Below are 21,592 nucleotides of genomic sequence, written 5' to 3'. Positions count from 1 at the left end.
AAACCTTGTTTCACTTTGACATCCAAATATAAACCTTTTAAACCGGAAACCACATTAAATGCTTTCCTAATCTGTGCAATAAATCCTAGTTCACAAATTCCTCGAGCGCTTGAGAACAGAGCCATTCCCACTCTGCACAGCATTCTGCTCCCTGGCTACGTTCCCAAGCAGTTAGTCAGCCAAGCATTTACTGATTACTGAAAGGGAAATTATAACTGCGCAAGCTAACGGTGTGACAAACCGATACACAATTTCTGCCATTGTTGTTCTCTCAGAGCTGCAGTGAAGACACCATGGAATGTGACAGAATACCCATCGATTTGCATTGTGTTCTCTTACACATTTATCATTTCTCCAGCATGGTATGGCTTTGCATAATCCTCAAAGACTACGGCAAATGTCTTAGGATGGGGGTGCAAGCACAATTTTGGGACCAGTCCACTTACTATCACACACCCCACACTCCCCTCTCCCGCTCCCAGCTTCGACTTTGCGCAATGGCCATGAACTCATGCTAGAGAGATAACACTTTAAGCATAAAACTTAGCATTAATTTGACAGAAAAACAAAATAAAAAGACAGCAATTTAGTAAGAATGGGAAGAAAATGCAAGTTATAAATCACAAATAATTAGAACACAGTCTCACGTTCCTTATAAATAACGCTGGGGACCCTGCTCATCTTAAACCAACGGCTGCTCATCACCAGGTGTCTCCCCTCAAATCCTTCAGTCAGCCCTTAAGTGAGAGCATAGCATGGAAGTCGCAGGGGCAAATCAAACTCCGGGCACTTGCTCAGTGTGAGTCCACGGAAGAATACCCCCCGAGTCATGTGTGCATGCATTCTTGTAAGCTTGTTCTGTTAATCAGCGCAATGCAATATTGTAGACCTTTCTTCAGAGCAAAACATGTTTTTTGCTGGTGGAAAACCCCCACTCGGTAACGCTCCAAAATGCTACTCTCCCCTCCCAAACTCAGAGTCCAGCTGCGAAAATCTCTGGTATGTCTCTTATCAATAGTGGCCGGGTCGCGACAGCAATTTCTCATGCAAATGAGAACTTTTTTACAAAGGATAGCAGAGCCACGTTATTCCAGGGGAAGCTGAAACAGGCTTATTGCAATTAACTCCTAGAGAGCAAGCTTTACCGGCACTGCTAGCTAGTGTCATAATATTACAAGGCTGGCCATCTAGGCGCTATAATGCTTAAATACTGCAGGTCTACAAGCAGTCAATACATGCCTTTATTAGCTACTAAACTCGGTCCTCTGTCCTGCCTCTGCAAGCCACCCACTTGTGCACAATGTAGTTAGTTCAGCAGGTTGTGCACCTGCGCATCATTATCGAACATTCCACCCCTTTGAGGCTTGTACTTTTAATATAGCTCACTATGCTTGATGTCTAGGCACTACTAAAGCATTACTAAGTCATCTATAAAGTTTTGTTCACCATTTAGCACACTCTTCGAATAAGCTATTAGTCATAGCTGTTAATTCAGCAGTCTATGCACCTAATATGCAATATGGTTAGCTCAGTGAGTCAATGCACCTGTGCTAATGTATCTGCACTTTACACTTCACACGGTCTGGTGCCAAGCAATCGAGGATGCCATGGGGGCAAAGCTACAGGGTATCAAGGTTAACATTCTTAAGAAAAAAGCTGCTGCCTCCAACAAACCTAGCACAATAGGTTGTAAGGAATTCAAAAGATGCCTTTCAGTCCCAGAATTTTCTTTTTCCCCGTTTCTCTGGAGGAGTTGACGGATATTGTGGTTCACCTCAAGATGACCAGTTGTAAAGGGGACCCATATTCTGCCCTTATTATCAAAACCCGTCCCCCCACTCTGCTAGATGCCATACTCTAGTTTGTAAATGCATCTTTTAGTGAGGGTATTGTGCCTGACGTACCTAAAAAAAAAAAAAAAAAAAAAAAGAAGGACGTACCTAAAGAAGACCCACTGAATTACAGGCCCATTACTAACTCTGCCTTCTTGTTGAAGATTCTAGACAGGGTCGCTTACAAACAGGTAGCCCTTCATCTTAACAACTCCCTATTCTTAATTGCCGACAATCAGGCATAGTACAGACGGCATTGCTGGAACTCAAATCCAGGCTTCTATTTCGTACCGATAGAGGACTGGCCTGCATGCTCATGCTTTTGGATCTTTCCTCCGCTTTTGACCTGGTGGACCACAGTTTGTTGGTCTCCAGGCTTGAAGAAGTGGCTTTTTTTCTCCAGCAGCCTCCCGCTGGGTTGCTGTTACACCATTTCGCCGATGGCAGCTTAGGCGTCATTGGTCCCTGTGTGGAGCTATGATTCGAGGAAACTCCGATATAGCAAGAGAATCCGATGCCAGCAGTCTAGCTGTTTCATGTTGCCGTCAGGAACACGTGATCAGTCATCTGATCCCTCTTAAGGAACCCGGAACTTCTGCTGAATGTGATGCTCTGTAAATTCGCTAAGATTCAGACCCCCAAACCCTATTCTATTGACAGCTATTCAACTCTCTTTTTTTCACTAACATTCCTTTTTGTTATAGAATTTTATCTCGCCTCGGCCTGCTCACTTCCACTCCTTCGATCAGTCCAGGGAATTCCCTCGTCTCTTCAAGCGGGGCCCTCCATTTGATATTCCGCTCTAGTCAGCAGGTCCGCCTACCTGAAGTAACTCCAATTCCTACAGTTGGTCTATCTTTTCTTTGCTTAGAACCACACTTACCATTCTTCCTTTGTCAGTTGTTACCCTCCTCTTTGGACTAACACTCCTTCAACTGCCGGGGAAGACCCATTCGAAGGATCTAACTCCAGTCATATCCAAAGTTAGTTTCACTCTTTCCTCATCTATTACCTCTTCATTCTGCTCTTCTTATACTTACCTGTTATTCTCGTTCTGTAGGTCTCTTTGCACTTCACCACATAGAGAAGGGCCATCCTGAGAGACAACCAGTCCTGACGTCCGGAGTCTTTCCTTACAAGAAGGCTGATTCAAGATCTCCAGGGTTTTATTCCCCAGAGGGTTTCCCTGGGGTTCGTGTTTCCCCTAACCGATTCTTTTAAGTTCGGTTCTAGGGGGGAACAGGGATTCCGGGGCGAGTCTTCTCCTCTGCTGTTGCTGCTCCAAACAAGTTGGCATCCGATCAGGTTAGTGTTTGTACTTCTAAATATCCTATTTGGGATTTGGTAACATAATACCGAGAGGTATTAACCTCAACGGAGTTATAACTGTTACAGTTGCCTCATTTCTCCACAATAGGGTCAGTCGTGTTTGTTCGGAATCTGTAGAAGTGGCTGCAATGCCGATTAAATACTAAGTTCCACAGGGAGCTAGTCTCTCCCCTTGTTTTTATAACATTTTTACTGCCCTGTTTTTTGCCATGTTAGACCAGGAGGGGATCCGGTTTACAAATTTCACGGATGATACCCAGTGCATCATCCCGCTGACCGTCTCCTATGCATTAGATGAAGTCAGGATAAATGAAGCTTATACATGTATCGACAACTGGATGGTCTGGAACGGTCTGGTCCTGAATAGGTCCAAGACCGAGCTCATGATCATGCGGTCCCCTAGCACACTCCAAGTTGGATCCCGTATATGGGAGCTTCCAACTGGGCGATGCAAAGATCAGTGCTCTAAAGGAAGTGAAATCCCTTGGGGTTATCCTGGACCAGCACCTTTCCGTGAATGCCTATGTGGGAATTGTGGTCTCTGTGGCAGCCTTCTACCTAAGACTCTTTGCCCACATGCAGCCTTTCATCTCACAAGCCAACGCAGAAATGTTGGCAAGAGCTATAGTAGGTGCCGAAATGGACTACTGTTGTAGTCCCTTGACTGGCATTAGTAAAGCCGAGAGTAATCGCCTTCAGGTGATTCAAAACGGTGCTGTTAGGGTAGAAAGGGGCTTAGTGAGACGGGATCACGTCTCTGCAGCAAGAAGAGCCTTGCACTGGCTCCCCATGGAGACGAGAATCCAATATCGCCTCCTTATGATCATCTTCAAGTGTCTACAGGGGACTCTACCCTGCTACCTGAAAGAACCAATCACGATCAAGACCTCCGCTAGAACCCTTAGAACTAACAAGTCTAAAACGCTAGTTATCCCCCGTAGCAGATCTAGAAAGGCAGAAAAGGGAGCCTTTGCAGTGGCAGCTCCTGCTGCCTGGAACAGCCTTCCGTTGGATCTCAGGCTCGAATTGAAACCTGAGCCATTCAAGAAAAGGTTTAAAACTTGGCTGTTCGATTAAATTGCCTGCCTTGCTCTTGATCCCCCTCTGGCTTTGACTCTGTGCTTTCTGTTAATGCATTTGTTTTTCATGTTTTGTTTGTGTCATATAAATTAAATAAAATAAAGTAAAAGGTTCCTTCACACTAACTGCCTAAAGGCATATGTATCCAGGCCAGAACTAGGAGCTTTTCTCTTAGCCTCTGAACAAGAGGAGGAGAGTGAACCTCTACCTGACCTTCTCAGGAGACAGCCTTTAGATGGAAACATAGGAGTTAATCTCTCTTCTGATCTGACTCAGCAACAACAGGAGGAGTGCAAAGTTCTGTTAAATCAGTTTTCCTCCCTGTTTTCACTAATGCCAGGCTTGACCCCTTGGGGCCAGAATGTCAGACCATGTAAGAACCCACATAAAGAAGGAGGTCATAAAGATGCTTGATCTCGAGGTACTAGAGCCAGCTACAAGTCCATGGGCCAGTCCATTTGTGCTAGTGCCAAAGGCAGGATCCAACAAATTGAGATTCTGTGTGGACTATAGAGCTCTTAATACATGATGCCTATCTTAATGACTGATGCCCATCCTTTACCTAGGACAGATGAACTGGTGGGCAAACCTGGTTCAGCCAAGTACCTCAGTACATTTGACCTAACATCAGCCTATTGGCAAAAAGCCCTGACAGACCATGCCATGGAGAAAACTGCATTTTCCACCCCAGGAGGCCTCTACCAGTTAAAGGTTATGCCTTTTGGACTAAACAATGCACCTGCTACATTACAAAGGATGGTCAATCATGTTCTGAATGGGATGGAGGACTTCTGCATGGAATACTTGGATAACATTGCAGTGTTCAGCCACACTTGAAAAGAGCATCTTAACCACCTAAGATATGTATTGCAGGCTCTTGAGCAGGCCCATCTGACCATAAAGGCAAGCATCAAATTGGTCAGAGCAAAGTGGTCTAACTTGGGCACGAGATAGGAGGAGGTGAAAACAGGCTATTGCCTAGCAAAGCACAAGCTGTACAAGACTGGGCCACCCCTACTACTCAAACCCAAGTGAGAGCCTTTCTAGGTCTCACAGGTTACTATAAGAACTTCATTGAGAACTATGGGACCATAGTTTCTCCCTTGAATGCAATCTCCTCACCCAAATTCCCCAAGAAGGTCAGGTGGAATGAGAAGTGCACTAAGGCATTTTAAGGACTTAAGAAAGCCCTCTGTGAAGCTCCAGTCTTCAGTGCTCCTGACTACAACCATTCCTTTATTGTACAAACTGCTACTTCCAATACAGGTATAGGTGCAGTACTGAGTTAGCTGGATGAGAAATTCAGGAAACACCCTATCTGCTTCATTAGTAGGAAACTGAAGGACTGTGAAACAAGGTGGGCAACCATAGAACGTGAATGTTTTGCCAGTGTGTGGTCTTTGAAGAAGTTTAAACCATACTTATATGGATCTACTTTTGTAATTCAAGCAGACCACCAACCCTTGAGATGGTTAATGCAGATGAAGGGGGAGAATCCTAAATTGTTAAGATGTTCAATCAGCCTTCATGGCTTTGATTTCACCATAGACCACAGGTCAGGGTGTAATCACCAAAATGCTAATGGTCTCTCCAGAAAGTATGACCGTCTGGAGTAAGGAGATTCATCCAGGAGTGGATGAAATCCTCCTGTCCCTTAGTCTGGGGGAGGGGGGGCGAGTGTTAGGGATAATTCTCAGAAATGTGCTAATTCCCTTCTACCTTACAGACCCCCAGCACTTTTTGCTGGCTTTTAAGGCTTTTTAATCTGGAGAGAGTGAGACCTTTTTCCCCCACTCTATCAAGTATTTTTCTGTAATTTGGACTCTGTGTTTCTTTTGACTTTAGAGTCTGACAAACTCCATAGGCATCATCTTTACATTGTGACACACAGCACCTTCAGTGCAGTGACACAGGGAAGTCTCTTAGATTTCCCAAAGGTTTAAATACCTTCTCTTGGTGAAAGTACTGCTTCCAAGAGCAGCGAAGTGAAATTGACTTTACTTACATTTTGTAACTTTCTAGACCCATCATACACTATGTTACAATAGAGTGCTGGAGGGGTTACTTAGTATCCCCTTTGTCTAGTTTCTCATGTAACATTTTTTATGTTACCCTTTCTACAATTAATGGCTGGTGGCAGTGGCTTACCTTTTCCTACCATTGTGTGTTTTTACCGCGGGCTGCAATTGCAGCTGCAGTAAGACACCAATGGGTGCCCATTTTGTCATAATGGCACTGGTTTTCTTTTTTCGCCATTTCTTGTTGGAAAGGTCTGTCTTGTTTTTATAACACATTTTATTGTTTTCTTTGTGAACACAACACCAATCAACACATTATAAACATGCAAACATAATAATTGAACACCAGGGGGTGCACGAGCATGGCTGCCTGAGCCTGCGTCTCCTCTCTCAGGCTGAATCTTTCTAAAATTAAAGCAGTTTAAATTGCAATTCTGCATTTCTCTTTTCCCCGTTCCTGAAACTCACCTTCTGGGGCTCATCAGGCCGCATTTCTACCGAAAATCGGACCTGCCTTGGCCAACGTCGGCTCGAGCCCCGGGACGACCTCCTCCCGCTCTGGCCCTGCGAGCTCCTTCCCGCCTTGCAGACATCTGGAGCGGCGGTCGTCCCCTCCAGCCACTGATCACCCGACGCTAGCAGAAACCTTGGTCCGTCATCCGCCCTGTACTGCGCGGGGCCCCTCTCCTGGCTCGGGGTCTGAGTGCCACGGCGGCCGTCCGCAGAACCATCGCTGGACCGCGCTGCCCGCTGAACCCGCCTGCATTGCCCCTGTTTCTCGGGATTCTTCATTGCCTCGGTGTCCCGTTGGGCACTGTCAGTAGGCCAGACCGGTTCGGAGTTGGTCGGCCCTCAGAGCGGCTTCCTCCTGCTTTGCCTCCGGGCCGACCTGGCGGGATCCCGCCCTGAAGCCATCCTCCCCCGGTCTGATGCCGGTCTTCCCCCCCTGCTGACACTGTCCACCTCTCCGACGGCAATCCCTGAACCCTCTGCTTGCCCTGTGCACCCCTGAACTCCCTCTCCTGGATCCAGGACTGAGCGCGGCTGCTGCGGTCCATGGGGCCATTGTTGGACCGTTGCCTGATTCCGTGGTCCGACCTGACCGGAGTCGCTTCAGCCCTCAGAACGGCCTCCTCCCGCTCTGCCTCCGGGCCATCCCTGTGGGATCCTTCCTGTCCTACAACCATCTTGGTCGCCGATCTTCCCCTGTTGACTCTGTACACCTCGCTGGCGTTAATCCTTGGACTCTCTGCCTCTGGACCGTCCCTGCTGGATCCTTCCCACCCTACAACCATCTTGGTCGCCGATCTTCCCCCTGCTGACTCTGCACACCTCGCTGGCGGCAATCCATGGACTCTCTGCACGCCCTGTGCAGCCCTGAACTCCCGGGTTTGAATGCTGCTGTAGCGGTCCTCGTGGCCTACGTTACTCCGGCCTCAAGGTCTCTCCTGCTGCCGGACATTACGTGGCCCTTGGTGCCCACCCTCAACGCACCTGAGCTGGACTTCCTATTCTGCACGCGGGGTCCAGGTGGGCCCTGAGGACTGGGATCGAATTGCTTGATGTTGACCCTCCTAGAGCAGGGTCTGCACTGCGGGATCCCCCCTCACCCACACTGGTGCCGGTGGTCCTGCTCTTCTGTTTTTGCCCCGCTCTACTACACAGGGCCCTCACTGCACTCCGCACATCTCCCAACCCATCTCTACTCTGTGGAGTTCTATGTCCAGATCATTTTTTCGGATCCTAGTTTGCCTCTATCTACTCCTGATACCAGCGTTAATTCCTCTTGGGTGTCTACCTTCCAAATCCATTGTCCTTTGTCTCCTGCGTTGTGGTAGCGCTCTTTACTCTACTCTAACTCTTCCTCCTACTGCGGTCTGCTGGTCTTCCCAGCCACTACTGTGTGTACCCACTCCTTATGACTTTCTGAGCCCCTCCTTGTCATTCCCCTGAACTAGTTCTATAACCTTGGTTTCCTGTCACTCAGTTGTAACGGTCTGTTTCCGCTATTCACCTTCTTGCCTTAGGCGCCATTTCTCTTTCATTCACGACCTAGAGGCCCTACTCCCTCTGACCTTATTGCCTCCTGCTGGTCATCCTCAGTACTGAGCCCCTGACCTCCTTCCTACAATTCGGATCTACCCCCACGCTTCCCTGCCTCAAGCACCTGGACTTCTCCTACTGCAGTCTGAATCTCTTGGATCCCCCCAGTTGTCTCCTAATACTGTCTCGAGTCCACCTTGGACGCCATCTCTAATTAGACTCCTCTTATCGATTCCTCATTTCCTGCTTCCACTGTCCCTATGCGACCCAACATATCTTTCTTCCAGCTCACCCTCCCTCCCCTCTCCCATCCCTTCCCCCTCCTACTCCCCCTTCTACTCTCCTCTTTCCTCCTTATGCCTGGGCCCCATCACTATCCCCTCCTCCATTCCTCCTGCAACCCCCCTTCCCCCTCTTACCGTCCTTACCTTCTCTACCCCCCCACTGCTAAACATGCTACCCTCATGAACATAGCTCTTTGGAACGCCAGATCCATCTGCAACAAAGCCGCTGCTACTCTAGATCTATTCTTCCGTCTTAACCTCCATTTCCTCTGCCTCACTGAAACCTAGATTCCTACTCATAACACTTCTGTCCCCGCTTCCCTCACGACCACCTCTTCTTCTTTCCTCCATATCCCCCGTCCGACTGGCCTTGGTGGTGGTGTCGGTCTCCTGTACCACTGCAAATTCATCTCCTCCTCTTCATCTCCAACTCTCCCCTCTTTTCCTTCCTTTGAATTCCTAAACAAGTCTTTCTCCTCTACCCATCCTATTTCCTTCCTGGTCATCTATCGTGCCCCTGGACCTCTCTCCTTCTTTGAAGACCTTGATCAACTCCTCTCACTTATTTCTCCCTCCCCCTCTCCTCTTACTGTACTTGGCGACTTTAACATTCATCTTCCTTCCTCCCCCCCAATCTTCCCCCCTCCTCTCCATCCTTGATTCCTACCTCCTCTCCCCCCTTCCTTTATCCCCTACGCACTCCTCTGGTTCAACTCTTGACCTCATTTTTAACTCCTCCTACCCCTCGTCCCCTGTCTCTTCTCTTCCTGTTTATCTCTCTGATCATTCTTTACTCTCGTTCTCCATATCTCCTCTTTCACCCTCCACTAATACTAATCCCTCCCCACCAATCTTCTCACGGCGTGACTTGCGTAATTTCGATCCTACCTTCTTCTCCCACACTTGCTCTTCTTCTCTCCCATCTCTCCAAGACTTTGCTCTACTCTCTCCCTATGATGCTCTCTCCTCCTTTTCATCTTCCATCACTGCTACTCTTGACCAACTCTACCCTCTTTCTCTCTTCCGCCCTACTCAAAAACCTTCTCAACCTTGGCTTACTTCCCATCTCTGCTCTATGCAGCGTCTTCTCAGGCGGCTTGAGAGACTTTGGCTCAAAACTCCCTCGCTCTCTAATCAAACCTCTTACTTCTCCTACCATGCACTTTACAATTCTTGTCTTGCGACTGCCAAATCCCCCTACTACTCTAACCTTCTTCAGTCTCAAGCCTCTCATCCTCGTCGGATCTTTCAAACTCTTTCCCGTCTTCTATCTCCTCCCACTCCTGATCCCTCTTCCAATTCCTCACTTTCTCCCTCTGACTTTGCCAATTACTTTTCCTCTAAAATCATCTCTCTCAGGCAAAACATTATTTCCCTCTCCGACGACTCCTCTCCTCCTCCACCCTCTCCCCCTTCTTCCATCATGTCTGTCTTCTCATCTGTTTCCCCTTCTGATATCTCCTGCCTTTTATCTAAAGCCCACCCCACGTCCACCCCCTCTGACCCTCTCCCCTCTATTCTCATCCCTAAGATCTACCCTCTTATTCTCCCTTACCTCACCACTTTCTTCAACTCCTGCCTATCCTCTTCTACCTTTCCCTCTGTTTTCAAACATGCTACGTTTATTCCTATTCTTAAGAAAACCTCTGCAGATCCTCTGCTCACTGCTAACTACAGACCTATTTCTCTTCTGCCTTTCCTCTCCAAAATCCTTAAACGCCTCGCCTACTCTCAACTCTCCTCCTTCGTCTCTACTTCCTCTCTCCTTCTTCCTTTTCAATCTGGCTTCCGTCCTAAACATTCCACTGAAACTGCTCTCACCTCCATTATCAACTCACTCCTGTCTGCTCGTCACGCTAAGCAATCCTCTATTCTTATCATCCTTGATCTCTCTGCTGCTTTTGACACTGTCGATCACCCACTCCTGCTCCATACTCTCTCCTCCTTCGGGTTCAAAGGCCCTGTTCTAAAATGGCTATCCTCCTACCTTTCCACCCGTTCCTTTACTGTCTCATGGAGAGGCCAGATCTCTCCTTCCTTCCCTCTAATTTACGGTGTTCCTCAAGGCTCTGTACTTGGCCCTTTCCTCTTCTCTCTCTACACCTCTCGCATTGCCCCTGTTATCTCCTCCTTTGGCATTTCCCATCATTTTTATGCGGATGATACTCAACTTTCTCTCTATCTCCTCCTTCACACCTGACATCCATCTTAAGCTCTCCTCTTGTCTCACGGGCATCAAGAACTGGATGTCCTCCTGCTTTCTCTCTCTCAACACTGATAAAAACGAAGTCCTTTTCTTCCCCTCTAATACTCTTCCCCCTCCTTCTCCTCCCCCTTTTATCCATTTTCCTCCTTCTGATCTCCCTATCTCCACCCATGCTCGCAATCTAGGCGTTCTTTTTGACTCCTCTCTTAACTTCTCGCAACACATCTCACTCACCTCCTGCTCCTGCCAATAGCACCTTTACAGCATTCGCAAAATCCGTCCCTCCCTAACTTTCCACGCTACTAAATGCCTAGTCTCCTCACTCATCTTTTCCCGTCTCTTCTACTGCTCCACTCTTCTCTTCGGACTTCCCTCTTCTCATCTTGCCCCTCTTAAATCCATTTACCACTCTGCTATTCGTACCCTTTGTCTCCTTACCCCACGTGATTCTATCTCCTCTTCGCTCTCTCACCTTGGCTGGCTTCCTTTCCACCTACAACTAAAATTCCACTTTTCCTGCCTTGTTTTCAAATCCCTCCATGGTCTTGCTCCTCCTTATCTCTCCTCCCTTCTCTCCTTCTACACCCCCCCTCGCTCCCTTCGTTCAGCTGACCACTTCCTTCTCACTGTTCCCCCTTCCCCCTGCGCTTCTTCCCGGTTCCGCTCTTTCCATCTTCTTGCCCCTCTGCACTGGAACTCTCTCCCCCTCCTAATCCGATCTTCCACCACCCTCACCTCATTTCGAACCTCCCTTAAATCCCTTCTTCTCCATCCCCCACCGTGAAGCCCCCTCCTGCCCTCTCGTATCCCCCCCTGACTTCCCCTCTTCAATTCTTCTCCCCCCTCTCCCTTTACTCTCTCTCTCTCCCTTCCTTCTACACTTTTTCAATCCTTCTCTTGATCCCCTCAACTCTCCAACTCCTACTCCACTTCCCCCCTCAAGTAATTGCTCTCTACACTGTTTTATGGAATGATTCAAGTTGTAGTTTTATCTGCTCACACTGTTAATTTGTTGTTCTTTCTGTGTATTTGTTGTTCCAATGTACAGCGCTTTGGTGCAAAGCGCTCTATAAATAAATCAATCAATCAATCAATCAATCAATAAGGTACAAGTCGTGAGTCCAATACATTATATGGGTATTTCAACACAACTCGATCAATTATAATGAGTTATGTATTCAGCTTAGGGTAAGCCCACACATTCGCCGGTCACCATGATATTTCTTTGCGTTTCTCTAATTATCCTCCCATCTTTGCTAGATCTTTTGCGCCTTTCTGGAGCATCCTCTAGCTGTATATACTCTCTTCTCCATTACAATGCATGCATCTACATCTGCCACCCATTGATCATATTGTGGAGAGAGTTTTGAACCCCATAATTGTGCGACATTCCTCTTAGCAAGACCCGTGGCCGCTGAGAACAATAATTTTTCAATGTGAGACATTTCACCATCCTCCTCCACCCCCAATATCATCAATTTTGGGTTCAAGGGTACCTCTCGGCCCATGACCATCGTGAGTCTGTCGCAGCATTTCTACCAAAAAAGTTGGACCTGTGGGCATTCCCATAGGATATGAAAGAAGATTCCCTCTCCTTGACTGCATCTCAGGCAGTTCAGGTCTGCTATTTTGCCCCATTGATATAGCGCCACCCGTGGATAGTATATCCTATGCAATATCTTAAGTTGTCTAATTCTGGCAGAAATATCAATTTTCCTGGGGTACATTAGGGCTGTGGTCCAGTCCTAAGGTTGTAATAGACCCACGTCTTTTTCCCACTTGGCTTTCAAGCTACATAGAGCTGGTGTTGCGAATGAGGAGATTGCATTGTACGTTATGGAGGTTGTTTTCACATCCACCTGGTCGGGGACAATGTTCCTTTCAATTGTTGTGCATTTGGGCATGTCAGAAAGGTCCGGAAAGCAAAAAGAGTGGGCACCACTGTATGATGTTCACGTTTCTCAAATATTTGTTTCTGTGAAGAAGTTTCGTTTCTCTGAAGATTCCTTGTTGTCAATTTATAAAAAGGAGCTGGCTGTGACGAATAAGGAGACACCCTAATTCAAAAATACACAAGAAGCCAAAGACCAAGTGGGATACAAGGTCACACAACCGCTCTCTCAGAAGACCCAATCAGGGTATGAAAGTAGTGTAAACTCTCCAAAGCTTGGTAACTCCAAAGTAAAAATGTTTACATATTCAAAAATAATGATAATAATGAAAGTTCAGTGGTATTTGACTTTTATCAATCAATGGTTTTGTGAAAAAAATACGTCTCTTGGTATGAGGCGTCACTAATATCTTCTTAGTGAGGAAGAAAAAAGCCTCTAGCATTTTACATCAGACCAAAACTATTTTTTGCCAATGCATTTCGGATTTACAAATCCTTCGTCAGGGCAAGTCTGTAATTAACATGTACGTTTACATAACATCCAAAAGAAAGTGTATCACAATGCACATTCACATTAAAAATGTAAATAACACACCAATCATTGTAGTGGTAGAAGAAGACGAAATCGATTGATACATAAAAGAAGAAATAGAAAAAGGAAAAGAAAAAGAATGAGCAATAAGAAGTCTCTTAGTAATGAGGTTAGCAATGACGAGAGATGCAGAACGCGTTTACCTGAGAAAATGGCAGAATGCTTGCATGGGAAGTGGCTTGGAGAACCAGAACCATGAGGTGGGCAGAAAGCTGCCCGGACAAAATCAGCGCCAAGGCGCAGATAGGTTGAAATGTAAAAAGGACATTGTAAGGAACCCGGGTGGGATCCGTGTGAACAGTACGTGTCATAACGTAAGGGGGGCTTACCATGAGACCAGCGAGGAGTCGGACTGTTCCTCTCACTTGCCGGCGTGTGACTGCGTTGTTCGCATCGGAGCGTTGCCCAGACAACGCTCCTTTAATAAACCACATGATCGCGACCTGGGTTTCTGAGTAATTATTCAGAGCTATAAACTAATTATAAGCCTTGATGGGAATATGTCAAGAATTGTGGAAACAAAATAATGTAAACACAAGGAAACTGAAAGCATAGAGATAAAAGAAATACTCCAACGCAGGAAAAAATCACAAGCGAGCAACTAATAACAGGAGTGGAACAAGCAAAAGACAGATGAGAGAGTCATAAAAGAGAAATAGCGAATACAAAAGAGCCCAAAGGAATGCTGGGCTGCTAAAAGGAAGTTGCAAAGTAAACACATGGTGATAACATCTATATCAACATTAATATATATATGTCCTCACTGGACCGTGACAAACTTGGGAGTCTGGTTCCCAATGGGATCAACAAGGAGATTAATTATCACTGTTTTCTATAATTTTGTAATTTCTTTGCTTTAAGGTATATATCTCTAGCTACTATATACTGCACTATACCTTATGTGCTATGGACCTAGGCCACCCCGCTGTGTTTCCTGGACTTTTGTCTGGGACCCAAGGTGCCGTCTGGGGATGACACCATTACAGTGGGGTGGCACTTGAAGTATGACTCATGCCTCTAACCTACCCTCTGATTTTTCTTATGACTATATAAAACAGCCCCAGATGCCGTCGTTTGATGACACTGTCCAGTGAGGACATATATATATTAATGTTGATATAGATGTTATCACCATGTGTTTACTTTGCAACTTCGTTTTAGCAGCCCAGCATTCCTTTGGGCTCTTTTGTATTCGCTATTTCTCTTTTATGACTCTCTCATCTGTCTTTTGCTTGTTCCACTCCTGTTATTAGTTGCTCGCTTGTGATTTTTTCCTGCGTTGGAGTATTTCTTTTATCTCTATGCTTTCAGTTTCCTTGTGTTTACATTATTTTGTTTCCACAATTCTTGACATATTCCCATCAAGGCTTATAATTAGTTTATAGCTCTGAATAATTACTCAGAAACCCATTTGCTGTCATTGGTCCCAGAGCGCGCGCCTCGCCAGGTCGCGATCATGTGGTTTATTAAAAGAGCGTTGTCTGGGCAACGCTCCGATGCGAACAACGCAGTCACACGCCGGCAAGTGAGAGGAACAGTCCGACTCCTCGCTGGTCTCATGGTAAGCCCCCCTTACATTATGACACGTACTGTTCACACGGATCCCACCCGGGTTCCTTACAATGTCTTTTTTACATTTCAGCCTATCTGCGCCTTGGCGCTGATTTTGTCCGGGCAGCTTTCTGCCCACCTCATGGTTCTGGTTCTCCAAGCCACTTCCCATGCAAGCATTCTGCCATTCTATCAGGTAAACGCGTTCTGCATCTCTTGTCATCGCTAACCTCATTACTAACTGACTTCTTATTGCTCATTCTTTTTCTTTTCCTTTTTCAATTTTTTCTTTTATGTATCAATCGATTTCGTCTTCTTCTACCACTACAATGATTGGTATGTTATTTACATTTTTAATGTGAATGTGCATTGTGAGACACTTTCTTTTGGATGTTATGTAAAAGTACATGTTAATTACAGACTTGCCCTGACGAAGGATTTGTAAATCCGAAATGCATTGGCAAAAAATAGTTTTGGTCTGATGTAAAATGCTAGTGGCTTTTTTCTTCCTCACTAAGAAGATATTAGTGACGCCTCATACCAAGAGACGTATTTTTTTCACAAAACCATTGATTGATAAAAGTCTTTATAAAATACCACTGAACTTTCATTATTATCATTATTTTTGAATATGTAAACATTTTTACTTTGGAGTTTACCAAGCTTTGGAGAGTTTACATTACTTTCGTACCCTGATTGGGTCTTCTGAGAGAGCGGCTGTGTGACCTTGTATCCCACTTGGTCTTTGGCTTCTTGTGTATTTTTGAATTAGGGTGTCTCCTTATTCGTCACAGCCAGCTCCTTTTTATAAATTGACAACAAGGAATCTTCAGAGAAACAAAACTTCTTCACAGAAACAAATATTTGAGAAACGTGAACATCGTACAGTGGTGCCCACTCTTTTTGCTTTCTGCTTTTTTCTTCCCCAATTTTGGTGAGACACACCACAGTGGAGGCACACATTTTCTTTAGCATTTAAAGGATAAAAATTATATTACTATGTCATTTGAGGACATTGAAGGATTATCGAACAAATGTGCAGAGACCTTAGGGTTTTCATCTGAGGAAGCGAATACCATTTTGGGATTAATCAGTGACACATCGATTGGCACACATGGAACTTCACTTAAGGATCCTGCGAAACGGATTAGACAGCTAGAATACCTAATACGCAAAGAGATCAACAGAAAGTTACATGCAATCACATTAGGGCGTTATTTTAAGAACCAACGGATCCCTAGAGGCCTACGGATACAACTTCGACCAACCCTGTGTAAAGAAAGCAAGGAGTTCGTCCGTAAGTGTGAGGCAATCTTGAACAAATGTTCATTAGCTCTCATTCTGTTAACCATCCAAGAACTCTCCAAGAACTTGACGACGCTTAAGATAGAGATTGAAGATATTGAGAAAGAACTAGTAGGTACACTAGGAAAGGAGGAATATGATACCATCTTGCTAGACATTAACACCAAGCTTGAAGACTACAAAACGGAATTGGAACAGAAAAAGGTTAAAAAGTTTAAACGAGACACCTACGACTACATCAACGATGAAGTCTATACATGGATGGAACGGTATGGTCCTGTAGCACCCAAGAAACTTTTTAAATACACATCTGAAAACACCAGTAGTTCTGATTCAGAAGCCCAGAGAGATCCCGAAACATCCACGGAACAGACGATAGAGGAGCTCAACACAGGAACCGGTCCTGCAGCACAAGCACCTTCCTCTTCGGCTTTTTTAGGCGCCCGCCCAAAAGGACCCGCAAGGGGAGGAGGAAACCCAAAAAACAAACCACAAACCAGATTTCAGTCAAGGAGAACCTAGTTTATTAATATATCCAGCCGACCACTGAGCAGGCCAGAGGTGGACAGGTTACAAAAAGGTCTGAGTTTTGTACCCACTTATGGTACCACTCTGTTCGACACAAAAATTGAGCTCTACAAATTCATTAGGAAATTGAAACTGAAGGTCTTTTTTGAAGAACTAGAAGTCCAAGAGAAACCATCAGATGGTCCAGATTTCCAAGAATTTAGAAGAAAGAGCGGTCTCGTGCCTCCTATCACTGTTCCATCCATCGACATCTTCCAAAAATTGGTCACCCGTGACTTGGAGAGAATCAGCTACAAAAATCCTCCACACAAAAATCTGAAACCTCACGAGATGACTCATCAAAGACTTGTATAGCGACAAGAACATAACTATCCGTCCAGCGGATAAAGGTGGAGCGTTGGTCATCCAGAACACGGCTGACTATGATGCAGAATGCAACAAGCAACTTCAAGATAGGACTATCTATGCCACCTTAGATCAAGATCCAACTGTCATGATCAAGCAGAACCTGAAGACTTTACTAGATTAAGCTCTCAAACTTGAATGGATAAACGAACACACCCAAAAATGTTTGTTCAACGACCACCCAAGGATTCCAAACTTCTACACTTTACCAAAGATTCACAAACATATTACTAATCCACCAGGAAGACCCATTGTTGCAGGCATGGAAAGCATCAACCAACCGCTGGGTATTTACATTGTTTTTTTTCTACAGCCTCTGATTCAAAAAACTTCAACATATACTTGTGATACCACACATTTCCTACAGAAACTTAACTCTATAACTCCCGAACAGGATGATTTGATGTTCACTATAGACGTTAAAAGCCTTTATACGTCTATACCACATGACCTCGGAATAGAATCAGTAGAATGGCTACTGCTACAAGCATCCGAAATCCGAGCACAGAAAGAGTTCATACTAGCCCTCCTAAAATTCATTTCAGAAAATTCTTACTTCCAATATCGCAATCAGTTTTACCTCCAAACCTCGGGGACATCTATGTGAGCAACAATGGCACCCTCATATGCCAACAGTTTTATGTATAAGTTTGAGACTGATAATGTACTCAACAACCAGCTTTGGAAGAATGACATTCACCTTTTGACTCGGTACATCGACAATATTTTTGGAGTGTGGAGAGGCACAAGGATATCCTTCGACACTTTCTTTGAATATCTCAACAACATAGACAAACGGATCCAATTCACGAGAGAAATTTCATATGACACTATCACCTTCTTGGATGTTTCCATTAAAAAGGAGACCACGTGTTACAGCACCTCAATCTTCCGTAAACCAACTGATCGCAACAACCTTTTACATCGTCTGAGTTTTCACCAGCCCAGTTTACTCAAAAATCTCCCATATAGTCAACTCCTAAGGGTTAAGAAGATTGTCAGCGACCCCAATGACTGTTTAGCCCAACAACAGATCATGAAAGAGAAATTTTTAGCCCGGGGCTACAAACTAGCAGAACTGGATACAGCATCAGCTAGGGTCAACAGCCTGACACGAGAGACCTTGTTATCTACCCAAAATCCTATAAAGAAGAGAGAACTGAAAACACCTGTATTTGTATCTACATTCTCTTTCCTGAGCAACAGAATTAAGAAAACCATCAGTAAGCACTGGGGGAACTTTAAAAATGACATCAGAGTACAAAGTTTATTCACAGAATTACCGGTGTTTGCTTACCAACGTAGCAGGAATCTGAGAGATGAACTTGTGCACACAAGACCACCCTTAAGGAACCGATAACCCAACGGACGGGCACATACCCTTGTTTGAACTGTACTAACTGCAATTTAGTTATCAAGGGAAATTCCATTAACCATCCCAGAACAGGGAAAAAGATTTTGCTCAAAAACTATGGTACCTGTGACAGCACCAACATAATTTATGGCATTAAATGCCCGTGTGGAAAATTCTATGTGGTCCAAACCACAAGAATGGCCAAAACAAGGTGGACTGAGCATCGTTCATGTATTCGTAATGCTAACACCAACTCTGCCGTAGCACGGCACTGGTTGGAGAATGGACATAATTTGACTCAGATTAGATTTGTGGTTTTAGAGGTACTCACAAGAAACAACCCACATGAAGACCTTAACCAGCGGTTGAATCGCAGGGAGTCATTCTGGATTGACAAACTTGGGAGTCTGGTTCCCAATGGGATCAACAAGGAGATTAATTATCACTGTTTTCTATAATTTTGTAATTTCTTTGCTTTAAGGTATATATCTCTAGCTACTATATACTGCACTATACCTTATGTGCTATGGACCTAGGCCACCCCGCTGTGTTTCCTGGACTTTTGTCTGGGACCCAAGGTGCCGTCTGGCGACGACACCATTACAGTGGGGTGGCACTTGAAGTATGACTCATGCCTCTAACCTACCCTCTGATTTTTCCTATGACTATATAAAACAGCCCCAGATGCCGTTGTTTGATGACACGGTCCAGTGAGGACATATATATATTAATGTTGATATAGATGTTATCACCATGTGTTTACTTTGCAACTTCCTTTTAGCAGCCCAGCATTCCTTTGGGCTCTTTTGTATTCGCTATTTCTCTTTTATGACTCTCTCATCTGTCTTTTGCTTGTTCCACTCCTGTTATTAGTTGCTCGCTTGTGATTATTTCCTGCGTTGGAGTATTTCTTTTATCTCTATGCTTTCAGTTTCCTTGTGTTTACATTATTTTGTTTCCACAATTCTTGACATATTCCCATCAAGGCTTATAATTAGTTTATAGCTCTGAATAATTACTCAGAAACCCATTTGCTGTCATTGGTCCCAGAGCGCGCGCCTCGCCAGGTCGCGATCACGTGGTTTATTAAAGGAGCGTTGTCTGGGCAACGCTCCGATGCGAACAACGCAGTCACATGCCGGCAAGCGAGAGGAACAGTCCGACTCCTCGCTGGTCTCATGGTAAGCCCCCCTTACGTTATGACACGTACTCTTCACACGGATCCCACCCGGGTTCCTTACAATGTCTTTTTTACATTTCAGCCTATCTGCACCTTGGCGCTGATTTTGTCCGGGCAGCTTTCTGCCCACCTCATGGTTCTGGTTCTCCAAGCCACTTCCCATGCAAGCATTCTGCCATTTTCTCAGGTAAACGCGTTCTGCATCTCTTGTCATCGCTAACCTCATTACTAACAGACTTCTTATTGCTCATTCTTTTTCTTTTCCTTTTTCTATTTTTTCTTTTATGTATCAATCGATTTCGTCTTCTTCTACCACTACAATGATTGGTATGTTATTTACATTTTTAATGTGAATGTGCATTGTGATACACTTTCTTTTGGATGTTATGTAAACGTACATGTTAATTACAGACTTGCCCTGACGAAGGATTTGTAAATCCGAAATGCATTGGCAAAAAATTGTTTTGGTCTGATGTAAAATGCTAGTGGCTTTTTTCTTCCTCACTAAGAAGATATTAGTGACGCCTCATACCAAGAGACGTATTTTTTTCACAAAACCATTGATTGATAAAAGTCTTTATAAAATACCACTGAACTTTCATTATTATCATTATTTTTGAATATGTAAACATTTTTACTTTGGAGTTTACCAAGCTTTGGAGAGTTTACATTACTTTCATACCCTGATTGGGTCTTCTGAGAGAGCGGCTGTGTGACCTTGTATCCCACTTGGTCTTTGGCTTCTTATGTCAGAAAGGTCCGACAGGTGTGTTCCCAGTACGTGGGACAATTGTCTGTTGTGGAAATGTTCTGTCAAAGGTAGGCTAAACTTATTTGCTAGGTTCTCAAAGAGTATTATTTTACCTTCTTGTATCACATCGATGACCTTGGTTATTCCAGCTCCCTCCCGGTGCGCCCATTTTGGAAGCACATTGAGTTCAGATAGCTATCTATTTCTCCACAGAGGCAGAACCGGGGTTATTTTTCTTTCCCAACCTATGTGTCTGTGTACTTCCACCCAGATATGTACTCTGTGGGCTGCCATTGTGCAGGGAGGTGGGTGTGTCATGTTCTGGTAAAGACTTTCCAGTGGGGAGATCCCCTGTCTTGCGCGTGTGTCTGCACGAATGTGTGCGAGTTCTGGATTGCCATGTAGGATGTCATTTACGACTGCCATTTCGAGGCCCAGTAGTATGTCTGAACGTGCGGGAGTCCAATGCCACCCTCCCAGACGGAGCGTTGTAGGGTGCGCACAGCTATCCGTGTGTGTCCACCTCCCCAAAGCAGTCTTCTGAGTATCCTGTCTATTTTACGGAACTCTACCATAGAGATGTGTAATGGTGTATTCTGCAGGATGTATAGAAAGCGCAACAGTGCTAGCATCTTGAACAGTGTGGCTCTCCCCGGTAACGTAAGGGGTAGAGCCATCCAGTGCCTTACATCGTTCGCAAATCTATCGACAATTGGATGTAGGTTTTTCGGCACATAGACATTAAGGTTCGCCTGGCTTGTATACCAGGTACCGGAATTGCTTCATTTCCACTCAGTATGGGCAGATTTCAGGGGTCATGTTGCATATCCCTTTAATCGGAAATAATATTGATTTGTTCCAATTTACTCTTAGCCCACTAAATAACCCATATCTTTCCAGTAACTGTGTGATGACGGGGCAAGATTCCGCCGGATAACTTAGATAAATCAATACATCGTCGGCATACAGGGAAACTCTATCCTCCCAGTCCCAAGCCCAGCAAAAACCATCCATGATTGTGTGTTCTTTAGTAGCACCGCAAGTGGTTCAAACACTAGTGCAAACAACATTGCCGACAGGGGGCAACCCTTTTAGGCAGAATTATATGCAGTACCCTTTGGGAACACTACACACAATTAAGACTACAAGTGACAGTACAAGTTCACCTTTGGTACAAGCCTGTACTACACAGTTATAGTGGTAGCAGTAGTGGAGCAGCCAGACTTATCTCAAGAGTAAGTGA

The sequence above is a fragment of the Ambystoma mexicanum genome, chromosome 1p (genome assembly GCF_040938575.1).
Source record: "Ambystoma mexicanum isolate Mex_15411 chromosome 1p, UKY_AmexF1_1, whole genome shotgun sequence".
NCBI lineage: Eukaryota > Metazoa > Chordata > Amphibia > Caudata > Ambystomatidae > Ambystoma > Ambystoma mexicanum.
Note: the sequence above shows the minus strand (reverse complement) of the source record.